We start from the raw sequence: 14,804 nt of genomic DNA, 5'->3' as shown, positions 1-14,804 counted from the left end.
TACGGCCAGTATAACCTGTGGATGAAGAAATTGGAAAACATCGATAAGAACCAACGCCTCACTAGAAGCTACTATCAAGATTTCTCATATACCCAGACTGACCGAACCTGAGATTGGCAGAGACAGTCTAGAGATCAGGAGAAAGAGAAAGAAAGAAAGAGAGAGAGAGAGAGAGAGAGAGAGAATGCAAGATTTTTGATAGCATAACATGTGAACATATCACTTTATGTGATTCTGATTGGTCCAAATAAGCCCATGAAATTATTGTGCAGTATTCTCTTTAATGATTGGCTGCGATCGTAAGAAAACTTTTGTAACCCTGCTTTCTGGAAATTTTCATTTTCATTTATCACTTTTGGCCGCCATTTTTTTATTCGACTCGCGAGAGGAAATTGGGGATAAATGTTGTCGTGTGTTTCAATGTTGCCAATTTACCCCCATAGGGCTCATAACATGGCAAATGGTAAACCAATACATGGACAGTAACAAGTAAAACTACCGGTATTGCTTTGATGATAGTGATGGTGGGTGGGGATGGAGGGACGGTATATCTATAGCATGGAATAATAATTGCACTTGATAATATATTGCTATATCCTTTGCTTGAAATTATCCACTGGCGTTACACGTGCATTCACGATGCATATACAATATATAGTAATTATGTTTAGAGTGAGACACCAAAATCAATCGTCAATTAGTAATGTGGTTTGGTTCACTATTAAGTAAATATATGTGTTATTTCTTCAAATAATTCAGTCAGAATGTGAGAACCGTTAGAAATTATATTTTCGTAATAGGTCGTTTGAGATGTTTGTTAATAAAATCAATTCGTTTGGTGGTTTACATGGCCAAGGCCGGTTACTGTTGTTAGTCTTGAGGTAATTTAACAATAAAACGTAAAATCTCTTCGTTGTTTAGTTCATACATTTATTCACTTTCATACATGTGTTTTACCTTCGTAAATGTATTGTAAAGCCATAAATAACATATGCAAGAACATAGTTATTGACTGGGTAAAACCAGATTTTCGTCGCGTGAGATTGTATGAACCCACAAGGAATACGTCCAGATTTCATGTAGGCATGTATAGATTTTAATTTCGCTTTAATTTTGGCAAAAGTATTACCCGATTTCTTCGTTTATGAGACCACCTATTTGCTCATTAGTTAAAGATATTATAGTCCATGAAACAGGTAAAGGTTACCACAGTCAGGAGTTGGGGGGGGGGGGGCTTTAAGTAGCTCGCTGTGAATATTAATATACATCATATTAATCTACTTGTTCTAACATTCAAACATTAATTCACTTCCATTCTGCTAGTAGCGACTTCATAGTCAATAATAGTATGCGTTTCATATCTGAAAGTTGTACTAACTTACCTCAGAGGCATTACTCTCATAAAGATTTTAAAAAGTATATTTTTGTTTTATCACTTGTACAGCAAGTAAAGATAAATGCTACTGTATTTTGGCCGGCCACACAGCACAAGGGTGGCCTCATTTTTATTGGATGACTCTGTCTCTGTAGATCTACGTAATATAGTCAATACGTGTCTATTTATTGCTTTTAGATTCAAAGGTACAAGTAAAGTTTATATTGGTTCTTAATAGTATCTTGACATAGGGATTATAAATGAAAATCCTCTAAGGGACCATAAAACCTAAAGTCTAGCTAACTCGTTCAAAGAGGTGTTTATATGATTAGATTTTTAAGGTTATGTTTGTGGAGTTATGTTTATAGGATACGTCTGTTGGAGATAAAATCGATGTCAAATCGAACAGGGATGAATTTCAGCGTAAGAACGATGATTAGGGTTCTTTCTCATAACGTCTGGGTTGGCCTGCTTCTAGCTTGAGACGAAAAGAGAGTAGCAATATGCAAATTGTCTTGTTGCTGATCTTTCTGTATAATAAAATATAGAATGACGGTATAAAATAAGGAGAAGAAAGAAAGGATGTATGTTAATTATGATTTTATAAATAAGCATAGAATAAATTATGTTTTTCTGTTTGTTATGCTCTTTATGCTGCTTTTTTTACTTATATTATCATATGACAATACTGGTTTTAATTCATAACCGTAAATGTATCAGCTTATAAGACAAGGTTTTCACAATGCTCTACATTTAATATGTACCGAAGAACAACAGAGTTTATCATTAATTTTATTGTGAAAATAAATATAGTAAAATTAATAATCTGGTTTATAACATCAGGGTATAATCCATTAGGTGGAGACTTGTATTAGCTACTGATCTGAGATCTCTATATAAAAAAAATCAAATCCGAAATCAAGACAAACCTTAAATTTGGATACTTAAAACTCTGAGCCAATCCAAAATTTATATAGATCAAAATCTGGGGAAAGTCTGAAATTTGGCATTCTAATAAAGTAACAATTTCAAATATGATTTACCTTAACAAAGTTAGTCATGGTTGTCAGAAATTAAATTCCTAATTTTGGAATTTAAGTATGAATTTTTATAACGAAAGGAAGCAGAATACTGAGAACGTAAATACTGTCGATCTCAAAATTTGGAGCGACTGGACCCTATATATAATATGTGCACCCTCTTGGAACCTCTAATGTTCACACAGACATACTCAAAGAGGACAACCAAGGTTAGAAACTTCAAAACATATAATGCTTGTAACAATAGTGCCATTACCAACATAACCAAGCATTAATCGACGAAAATACACATAAACAAACAAATAAATTGTCGTTATTCGGTAAGAAATAATATCATAAAAGTTACTCACAATATACGGACAAGTTAAAAAAATCAGCATCATGGATTCTAAAAAATCTTTGATGGTGGACTTGTTGGAGTTCACAATAAAAATCAAACTTCAAACTGTCAATACGAATCGATATGGACACAATCGTGCTAGACCTGTCGAATCTGTTCATGTGCGAATTCTACTATGATAAGATGGAACCGATTTATCAGGATCTGATCAAGATGCTATACGCCGAAACTAATTAGACGCTGATGCACATCACCTCCGATGTGTACGCAGACATGGCACAGCCAAGTTTCGTGAATGAGTTTGATACCAACGATTATCCAAAACAATCTTCTGTTTAGTTGTGCGAATAAACATATGGTTGCAGGTTCAAAGACGAATGCTCGGGTAAACCGATTGAAGAATATGTGAGACTGCTGAAGAGTGGAATGAATTGGAACGTCAAGTGAAAGAAATATTAAGAACGTCGAGCTTGGAGTAGAGAAGATCAGAGGTGGATGAAACAACCAGCACCTGAATCTCCTACATTGGAAGAACGAATAGATGAACAGGTACAATGGTTGGCACAGTAACCGTTGCCAACACGTACACCCACAAACGATCAAGCACTTCCATCATTAACACCAAAACGTGCGCATGCAGAAGAAAACAAACAATCTAGCATGATAAGAGAACATGTACAAAAGTGGCGCCAGCAACACACACCAATACAAAGAGAAGACCTTGGCAAATTGTTTGACCCTAATGACCTTGTGGATTGAATTAAACTAATTGTGGGATCAGTTGGTGCTGGCGACAATGCCTCGGAAGTTATCAATAGAGCTACATCGATTGGCAGCTACTGCTCGCCAATTGCCTCATGGGCTGAGACACGTATCGTGCGCTGATGCATGAACATTTTGAAGATATTCATGATGTATACAATGAATTCTGACACAAATCTGAGACAGTGCTTGGGCTACGCGAGATATATGCTTCAATTCAACAGACGGTTGTAAATACAACCCATAGGGTGACCTCTATGATCACCATCTCATCCATGAAACCAGAATTCAGTGTGACTTTCTTTTAATATGTGACTGCTGTGGAGTCGCTCACACTTGCTATTGCTTTAGCGTCGAGCGAGTGTATTCCAGATTGCCTACTATCTAATTCCAACCCGTTGGTGGTCTACCCGCAAACAATTTATGTATGTTTTCATCATATCGTGGAACACTTTGGGATACAGTAGAACTTCCGACGGCTGAGAACTATTTTACCTCAATCAATGATGAAGTACGACAAAGAATTTCGTGTTGACTGGCAATGACTCAAAATGTTGTATTCGTGAACACGAGACCATGCTGAGTGCTGCTGTTGCCAATGAATCTCAGCAATATTTGGTTAACATTGTACAGTCGTCGTTAAGAACAGTTCTTGGTTGACTCAAAGAACTTCCCGAAAATGTGCACAATTTGCGTGCAGGAACTTCTGAAAATAGATATCATATCGGGAATGACATTCTGAGAATTACCTCAGCGACCCAGATTAATCTGACTTTTGACACTGTCAGTGGCAGTAATAAAAGCAGGTCTGAATCGACAGGCGTAGTTTCCCAAGGTTATATATTGTTTGGGTTTTCACCAACCGCGGAACCAGGTGACTCGATATTGATTACGCTCGCAACACCTGTTTATCTGTCATACCATACTAATAGGCTGAGCCATATTTGTTTTACCGTGGTAAATCAAAACGGGAACGTGATGGATCTGCGTTGCGAAACATTAACAGTGGAACGTACATTAGAGATCGACCCATTTGCGTAGTGAATACGAGAAAACATATGGACATGATCTATTACGGATCTAAGCACGGTGAAGTTGTTCGTGGATGCACTTGGGGGATTATCAACGTGCGCTGCTCCCATTGCTAAACAAATTACCAAACTATTCGATACAGATTATGGCGATTGGTAGCACTAGCGTCATCATCATCAATGACAGTTCCAATTACGATACCATCGACAGAAGCAGGGACGCCTGCAGTAAGCAATGTCATTAACGAAGCCGGTCAACTGCGATTATCAGATTCAGTAATTGCAAATCTGGCAATGTGGAGTAGATTTGCACGGTAAGTGGAATTATTAAGGAAAATCATGGGTTAGTTCAAAGAGGTATTTGATGCGGCATTTGACATAGGACAGCCGGTGTAAGTGGATGGAAGTAAGAGAGATTTTCAGTATTATTCCTATCTGGCCATGTATCCCAATCAATTTAAAATAGAATTGCAAGTACATGACACGTTTAGATTGTTTCGTTGTTGTGGGGTATTCTTGGAAGTTGAGGGAAAACTGGTAGAGGCCGACGATGCTGTTTACGCCGACAGTGCTCAAGTGGGATTTTTTAACAGTGGTATCATCAATTCCATCGAAGAAAAGGAAATTGAATCCATTCTGGACAATATGGGTGTGGCCACAACAATTCTAGGACTCACCCAATACAACAATGATTGCACAAGAACCACTGGTACAACAATGTTTGTTCAAGATGCAACTAACTATGCAGATCATTGCCCGAATATAATCAGACGACCTCAAAATAATGCAAATCATGATGATGCAGATGTAGAAAAGTTAATGTTTCTTAACCTAAATTTCAGTCTTGAATTTGCACAGCGTCGATTCTAAGGGCAGTTAGTACAATGTTCATGTATATAACACATAATGTTTTTATTGGTTGCACTCAACTAATCTATGATATCATAAAGTCTCGTGAATACCGTACATTATGAAGTCTGTTCCTTGATATTGGCTAATTAATCTGGTAGAGAGATATCTTCCCATCTCCGACTCAACATAATCAGCAAATAATCGGTAACATATAACAAGGCTACGATCAGAGACGTAAATAGAAATATCACATACCCTAGTTTTATTAGTCTTAAATGTATGATGCTACTCTGGCACAAATATTAACTCCATAACAACGAAAACTGGTTCAGATTAAAACTGACAAAAGCCTTTCAATAAATATAATCATAGCAATTTGTGTATCAGTCATAATCTTGACCGATGGAGATAACTGTTAATGTTATCTTTTTCATTGCCACAGGGGACAATTTTGGCCCATTTCGTTTGCTAGAGACAGAATCCTGTTGTATTTTTCTAGCTGATAATAGATTTACTTGTCTATCATAATCTAGTTGCTTAATTCGGTATTCTGTCTCGTTTATCTCTAATCTTGCCCGCGTTTCTAATTATATCATTCTTTTCAAAGTTTTCATTTCTAATGTCATCTTTATCTTTTTTAATTCACTTTGTCCCGTCTAAGCTGCTTTGTAATTTTTACCCTTCCTTCCTCAGGTTCCTTCTATTATTTTTCCCCCACTTTTCCCTCTCTGCCTCTCTTTCCTTTGCCCTTTCATCTTTCACTCCTCTTGCTCTACCTTAATAAACTGACTCAGACTTTCTCCCTCATATCCTAGTTTTTTACCCAAATCAGCTAATGCTTTAAAAGGTTACGTCACTGTTGCTGTAAAGATCACCCAACATATCATATTATTATTATGCAAAAGGTCCTAACGGATGTAAATTTCATAGTATCAGCCTTATCCTCCTGAGCAAGACAACCAAAATGATGAGCATACAATATAATTATTGTCCAGAAAGGAAAATCAAATATGCACCAACCTGTAGATTGTCTTGTCAGAAACGTCATGATCTATCATATACGAACATTATGTGCATACATTATCATACAAGATGACGGTAATTTGCCTAATTCAAAGATCCCATATCAAAAATATATTGTGGATACGTTATTTTAAAATTAAATAAGGTTAATGTAACATTGGCGTTGATATTCCAAATTCACAATTTAAGGTCTAATTGCATAATATAGTTCCTAATTCACATCCAGAGAATTAAATCTTGATCCCCGTCCCCTTTTCGGCAACGCCACTGTGTTGTTTTGTTGTTAGCATTTAGGCCTCACTGCAATTCACGTTGCCCTTTTTGCTAGCTAAGCTGCCATACTGCCATCTACACTGTCGTACTGACAACAACGCTTCCATTCCATAAGCTGGTCTACAACCAGAACAGCTAACACCTTTCTATAAACTTTCTCAGCTAATTTGTTTCCATCTGACGTTCGAGAAGTAAAAAATATGAAATAATGCACATCAGAAATAAAACTCTGCAGTGCGCACTAAAATTCAATATAAACCTAATCACTAAGTAAATATTTTTTTTGATAACCAGAATTGATAGTGTGCAATCCTTGATGGATATATTTTCATTCAATATTTAACCCTCTGCGAAAAAGCACAAATTTAAAAGTCAACGTAATGTAATGTAGAAGATACAAAAGTCAGGTGACCAGGCAGTCAGGCAGCATAACTAATGTAAATGAAGCTCTGGAAAGATGGGAACTGAAGATATCCAATATCTCAATGTAAATGAAGCTCTGGAAAGATGGGAACTGAAGATATCCAATATCTCAATGTAAATGAAGCTCTGGAAAGATGGGAACTGAAGATATCCAATATCTCAATGTAAATGAAGCTCTGGAAAGATGGGAACTGAAGATATTCAATATCTCAATGTAAATGAAGCTCTGGAAAGATGGGAACTGAAGATATCCAATATCTCAATGTAAATGAAGCTCTGGAAAGATGGGAACTGAAGATATCCAATGTCTCAATGTAAATGAAGCTCTGGAAAGATGGGAACTGAAGATATCCAATATCTCAATGTAAATGAAGCTCTGGAAAGATGGGAACTGAAGATATCCAATATCTCAATGTAAATGAAGCTCTGGAAAGATGGGAACTGAAGATATCCAATATCTCAATGTAAATGAAGCTCTGGAAAGATGGGAACTGAAGATATTCAATATCTCAATGTAAATGAAGCTCTGGAAAGATGGGAACTGAAGATATTCAATATCTCATTAATGTACAGTCACATATCATTTGGTAGAAATCCAATAAGCCTTGGAAAATTTATGCTGAAGAAACCACATTCAGGTGGATAGGCAATCAGAAGAATTTCCGCCTATTAATGATCTTGTGGGAAACTAAAATTAAATCCACTCGAACTCTTTTTTATAGAAATTCCCATAAATAGATTTGGCTGAAAACCAACAAACCTTGGTGAAGTTATGCTCTAGAAACTAAGCAAGAGGATAAGCAATCGGAGAACATAACTTCTATAATGATTTTATTTGAAAGCTGAAATCAAGTTCATTCAATTATTCATTGATAGATATGATTGAAATGCAACAAACGTTGAATGATTATGCAAAAGAGCAAGTTAGGAGAATGTGCATTCATGGCATACAACTCCTGTATCATGGAACCCTGTAAAGCAAATTCTTTCAAGGCCTCATCCATATAAAGATGCCCGCCTAATTTGATTTCAGGCCAACAATTCTTCTTTAAGTGAAGGGAATGAAACTAAAGTTAGGCGATATGTAGTCAAAAGTAATAATTCATCTACATTATGAAAAAGAAGACTGAAAATAGTACTCTCTTGAGGTTGCCTTACTATAAGAAAACAGACCAATTTTTGGTTAAAATCCAATATTTTATCTGTACGGTTATCTTGCAGAAAACAGATGAACAGACAATCCGTCTGATCAAGTGATTACCGATTTGATCTAGCATACCCCTAATAATGCATTTTTCTGATCTTGTCAGCAGTTTATGTTAACTTTTCATGCAATGGTTGAGAATTTCTAAAACTTGAAGTGGAACGTCAAATACCTAATCAACTGCCTGTTACGGGTCACATTCGCCACCACAATTATTGGTAATTTCCCGGGTAAATATAAATTTCTTTCATTTCAAGAGTGTGTAGTTTTTAAGATAAACAGTAGTGTTCCCTTGTTTAATATACTGTGTAATGAATTTATTGTTTTGTTGTGAAATTGCATCATTCAAGTTATCCCTTACATGTTGTTTATTGGTGCCGTGTGCCAATCCAGTCCTGTGAACGTAAAAGAATACCATATATCAAGCATGCGAGCAGTGAAGTATAATGTCGGAATGTTAGCTTACACTGATTAACGATTGCAAATATAATAGATATTCGAATGACGTTATTCTGAAATAACTATTTGTTGTATCTATCAGTCAAGCCAATGGCCATTGCATTTAGAATACTATCAGTGAAGCATAGTGGTGTGTGCTAAAAGGATATCAGCATGTTTGATAGGATACTTGCTGTGTCAGGTATATCTATATGTTTGGAACTGCTAATACATGATTTCATATAATTTTTATAGTTTTTGTTCATGGCTGTAAGTTGTACAGTTTCATTCCAATTTTGGAGTCATTCACGTTTCTTGTGCCCCCGTTGTAAGTCTGCATATGGGCTTTATGTTGTACTTATATATTATTCGAGACGAAAAACATTTGTTTGGACTATTCAGAGGAAATAGAAAATGCTAATCATTTGGACTATAATATTATTCTGGAACTGTTACAAATTATTCAAAGGAATTTTAGATGTCACGGTTTTTGGAGTACGAGAGCATTTCTAGTTTTGAATTGATCAGGAGCTTTTCATTTATTTAGGACCTTCACAGACCTTCATAAGGATTAGTTGTTATTCACGTCATATTACTGTCAGTTCCCCTCACACTTTTCATGTAGAACTTTGATGAATAAATTGTTTAAGTTTTACAAAACGTGTTGGTTTTTGCTTGCTTTCTGTTCAATAGTTTGTGACCATGGAGTCGTAACAGCTGCAGTTGATACCCTGTCCCTAAAAGACCCTGACAAGAAAAAAACAAAGGAGGACTCTACATTTGCAAGTGGTCTGATCTCAGGTGTTAAGTTTATTAGACGAAAATAATTGAACTTGGAACAAGTGTTTGATTTTGTTATAATGAAATTAATCTCTTGTAAGGTGTTGTCAGAATTGATTTGACAGCTTAAAGATAAAATAATGATATAAGTTCTGGGTTCCTTAGTGGTTTTTCTTGTGCTGTCAAGCACAATCTTTTGATCCTAAATCGATAATTTTTCTCAGAGTAATTTTACTTTTTCCTAACTAATTTTTTGTCTCTGAAATGTTTCAAGAACAAGTAGAAACTAAAATCATCTCTTACTTCAAGTCAGCGTTGGCGTGTATAAAGACTAAAAAGTTGTGTCACTGTCTCTCTAGCTGTGGTAGCGAAAAGATTCACTGATAATTTGAATCAAAGGGTTTGGCTCCACACCTGCAATAGTCCAACGAGCTGAATGAATTGGATAAAATACATGGCTTCACACCCGCTAAATTACTTGATTGAACTGGATAAAAGGTAATAGCTTTACACTCCATTAAACTGGGCAGATTGAATTGCAGCAAAAGGTTTTGCTTCACATATGGTACACCTGGCGGATTGAAACCTTGTCTTTAAGGCATACTAACCAGTGTATTATTTTTCCTCAATAGTACAGTATAGAATCTCGCTGAAGAATGGGATTCTGCTGTTAACATCGGTCACCAATAGAAATAACTAGAGGTATTAGTACATCCAGTTCAATCAATTAACCAAATCAGTCTGATTGCAATGTATACATATCCTGTAAATAACGAAACTAGATAGTGCAACTTTAAAATCACTTATGATTGTATATATGAAAACAATTTGGTGATAATAATAATAATAATAATCAAATTAAATTATTATTGTCCCTTGCTTTCAAAGGTGAAGTCATAAAAGTTCACAAACAAAGTCAATTGACTATGACCGTTAAGACAGAGTCGTAAAATTACTAGGCAGATACCAAAAAAAAAAATGCTCCATTTGAAAAGGCATTAGAGAAAAATTATAGAAAAGTGTTTCAAATATTAATGGTTTCCCAGACTTTGAACCTGCTGGTTTTATTGAAATCATAAGATCAGTAGTGAGTTGGGGCATTATAGCGACAAAGGGATTGGACAATGGAGAATCAATGGCAACAGTGTTGAAAGTGGCTGACCTCAATCTGACGGATCAGAGTGGCAAGGGGATGACTTGAATACGCGTTACTCTAGCAACAAATAGAGAGATAGACATAGAGACGTAGTTAGAGAAAGGGTTAGATACATAAACATATTACACATACATAGATTTATGAACATACATTTTCTAACAAAAAGATCGACTAAAAGTGTTTTAGGAAAGAGAGAAAATATATCTTTTCTTCTTATTCTTCTAATGTCTGTCTTCTCTTCTTCTTTTCCGCCAGCACCTTATCTTCTCCACTACATTCTTCTTCTTGTCATCTTTGTCCTCCTTCTACTCCTCCTGTTCCTTCTCTTTTTCATCTTCTAGTTTTCTTCTTCTTTCATAATTTTTTTGTTATAAGCTTTTATCTGTTCTTTTGCTCATTTTCGTCCTTTTTTTCTTTTTCCTCCTTTATCATTTCTTTCAATTTTTCCTTAGCCTGTCTTAAATTGTTAATCTACATCTTTACACTGTAGGGGCTATGCCACACATCCTCCAATCTGACCAGCATATCTTCTATCATTCCAATATCATCTACCACTTCCTGCAATTTAAGCATCTTGTCCATATGTATTGTCACCATGATTAAAGTATTCAATGTTGAATGGCGCGATCAATGAACGCTACAATTTATATACCTCAAACACGGACGCGAAGGAAATCCCCTCACACAAACTACACATATCGAATACCAGATAATCCACAGTGATGAGAGTACTAACCTAATATTAATCTTTATACAAAACAACACACTAATGCTAACAAAACAACTATACTTTCTATCAATACAAAGTGGGAAGGAAAATTGTGAAGGGAAAATGTTTTTTTTTGTTACGAATAACAAAAAACAAACACACAAACGTACGTGTATACACATATACACAAACATATACACACACACGCATACACACAAACACACACACATACACACAAGTACGCACGCACACAAACACACACACACAAAAGTACGCTTGTGCAGAGACATGGTTTATAAGATAAAAAAGCAATTATAAACATACATACAAACACACACACATTCACACAAACGTACGCACGCAAAATAATAACACATACACACACATACGCACAAATGTATATATACATATATATATACACACACACACACACACACACGTATATATATATATATATATATATATATATATATATATATATATATATATATATATATATCACTTGTTTCACCAGAATAACTCTCTACATGTCTACATGATACTCGCCATATATCAAAATGTCTATATCAGTGTTTCTCAAACCTTTTTGTCTGGCGGCGCACCAAAAAGAACTAAAACATTTCACGGCACACCTGTATAATGGGCTGCATGTATTTATTATTACACTATTATTATTCTCCCGAGATCTCGCACAAGTCTCGAGTTACAAAAGAAACCAATGAATGACAGACTGACAGAGTCTTTGTTTTTATATATGTTACTTTTTTAACTTTTGCGACATTGATTTACCATTTAATTTTTCGATATGTTCAAGGTTTCAAAACGCTAGCAATTTTAAATATTTTTCAAAACTCCCACGGCACACCTGCAAATCTCTCGCTGCACACTAGTGTCCCGCGGCACACAGTTTGAGAATCACTGGTCTATAAGATACTCGCCACGTATATACATGTCTATATGACGTTCGCCATGTATCTACATTTTTATATGATACTCAGACAGTGCTGGGAACTTTTGAGACTCAGAAAGTGTTTTGAGGTCCCAGTGGGAAAGTCGGTGCTCGTGATTCAAAACGCGGTGCCGTCGAACTGAATTTAAGCTCTCTTTGCACAAAAGACTATAGCAAAATGAATGGAAATTAAAATATGAATAAAAAAAAAAGAACTTGACTGTTTTTTTTTTCTTCAAAGTATTTCACTTACATTTACAAAGAATGAAATGGTATGCTAATCATTGTAAAATATCATCAACCTATAAATATGTTCAAACACTCATATAATGAAAACCACACAGTCATTAAATAATAACATGCATGTTTCTGTCTTTAAAATCCAATGGGTTGCATGCAACCCATTGACCTCATGCTGCTCTCAGTAGTTCAATAGGGAGTTGGAAGATAATGCAAGTGTCATTAGTGTTCATATTTGCACTCACTAGAGACTGTTGCGCAATCTTCAGTTTGGAGTTTTGTAACCAAGTTTATGTAGCGTATTCATCCCCATAATGGCACGCAGGCTTAACTGTTACATGCCGGTGTGTACTGTGTAATAACATGTCATTTATTTGAACCTTTCCCCTTATTCTTGTACACGGTGCCTCGACCTTTCGAAATCCGAATTAAAAGGATTTATTCTGCAGATCCAAGAGCAGGGAAGTATGATACAAACTGAGACATATTTCTTCTTTGATTTTCTATGAAGTTTCAATAACTATTGAATAAGGTTATGTGCATTAGAATATAAAACAACATTAAAACCTAAAAGAAAATCAAATGTTGATTGGGTACAAAGTTTGTTATTTTGCACATGATAGCATGAGAGCATCCAATTATATTTATGTCAGTTGCTAAAAGGTCATTTTCATCAATGATTTAAATCATTTCATTCACATGTCCAGGATATACCACGTAACAGACGTTCACTTCCTTTCTGTCCTGTATCCAGGTTGGTGTTTAACATATTAAGACAGTTTTGGTGGATCTGACCTGGCTTATATTTACCTAGCACAAATGAAGTTGCTTATTTTAAATCAACAAATCTGCAGAAATGTATGCATGTAAGTAATTTATGTGATGTTCCGAACAGGAGAAAGAGTAAAATCAATTCTGACCACATTATTGTCTAGTTCAGCATCCTCGATGAATGCATAACTAATTCTGTTTAGGACTACATTCAAAAACTAAACAAATCAATTACCTGATGCACTTTTGCAGACAGTGATGTTAAAACTGTTACGTTTCTTTATAGATTTAAGAAAGAGAGAATTTACACAAGATTACCTTCTCACGAACGCAATTGCTGTACACCTTTCCTCGCTCAGATGTATTGACCTGATTTAAATTGGCTGTAAAGAAAACTCGATTGTTAATTACAGGCCAAATGAACAAACATGTGATTGGTTCGGTTCTTCCAATTAGACTGAAAATGCTACTCTTTTTCAGTCGCTGGCACAATAATTAAAGTAATACCCAATCTGTTTTTACATGAAGTAATCAATTCCAACATTTCCTGACCTTATTCACTAGAAAAATATTTAATTTGTCTATTAAAAAGACACAGATGGATACGATAAGGAATACTTTTGGAATTTTGGTCTGGCCAGTTGTGAGGAATATTGCTGTGGGGCTGAGTGGTGGCAGTGGGTGGGGGATTACAAAAGCGTCATATTATAAAATTCAGCATTCTCGTCAGTTTATATGGAGTTTTGTATTCAGTAAAATGTCATATGGATGTATTTCACCCCGGAGAATAAAAATTACTATTTTAAACTTATACGAATCATATTTTTCCACAGCAATAACTTAATAACTGTAGTAGCCACACATTTTGATATTTGCTTTTTTGCAGATTTATTCTTATCCGTATATACGAAATTGCTTTTAATAACAAAATATTGATTATTTGTGGAAATATAAATTCTAACTAGCTAAACCTATAAAAGAAGCACTGTTTTGCATGTGTGTGGCAAATAAGACTCATCGTTTTTCACCTAAGGCATCGTACATCATTCCACCATTGCAAAACTGTGCTGGCAAATGGTGATTCTGCAGAACAAAAAAAATGCAGTCAAACTTCGCAGTTTGTTGCGTTGCTATAGATACAAAGAGTTCTCATGTTCAAGATATGTTTCCACTAATTGAACTAATTAATTGTTAATGCAACTATTTACAGAAAACACAGCATAGCAAATAATGATTTGTTATAGTTTGTGTCAAGTATCAAAGTTTATTGTCATTAGACATTCTTAGTACATCCTAACTATGGAAATGCGCTGGATTGCGTCACAAATGTAGAAAAAGAAAGAAATGTGTGGGGGAAAAAATTGGAGATATTAGAAAATCATATACAAAATGTGATTAGTAAGTACACTGATCACATTTTGTGGATGATTTTATGATA

Source organism: Sinohyriopsis cumingii, chromosome 5 (assembly GCF_028554795.1).
Source record: "Sinohyriopsis cumingii isolate HCF-2022 chromosome 5, ASM2855479v2, whole genome shotgun sequence".
Taxonomy (NCBI): domain Eukaryota; kingdom Metazoa; phylum Mollusca; class Bivalvia; order Unionida; family Unionidae; genus Sinohyriopsis; species Sinohyriopsis cumingii.
The sequence above is the reverse complement of the archived record's forward strand: the minus strand, read 5'-3'. Positions refer to the sequence as shown.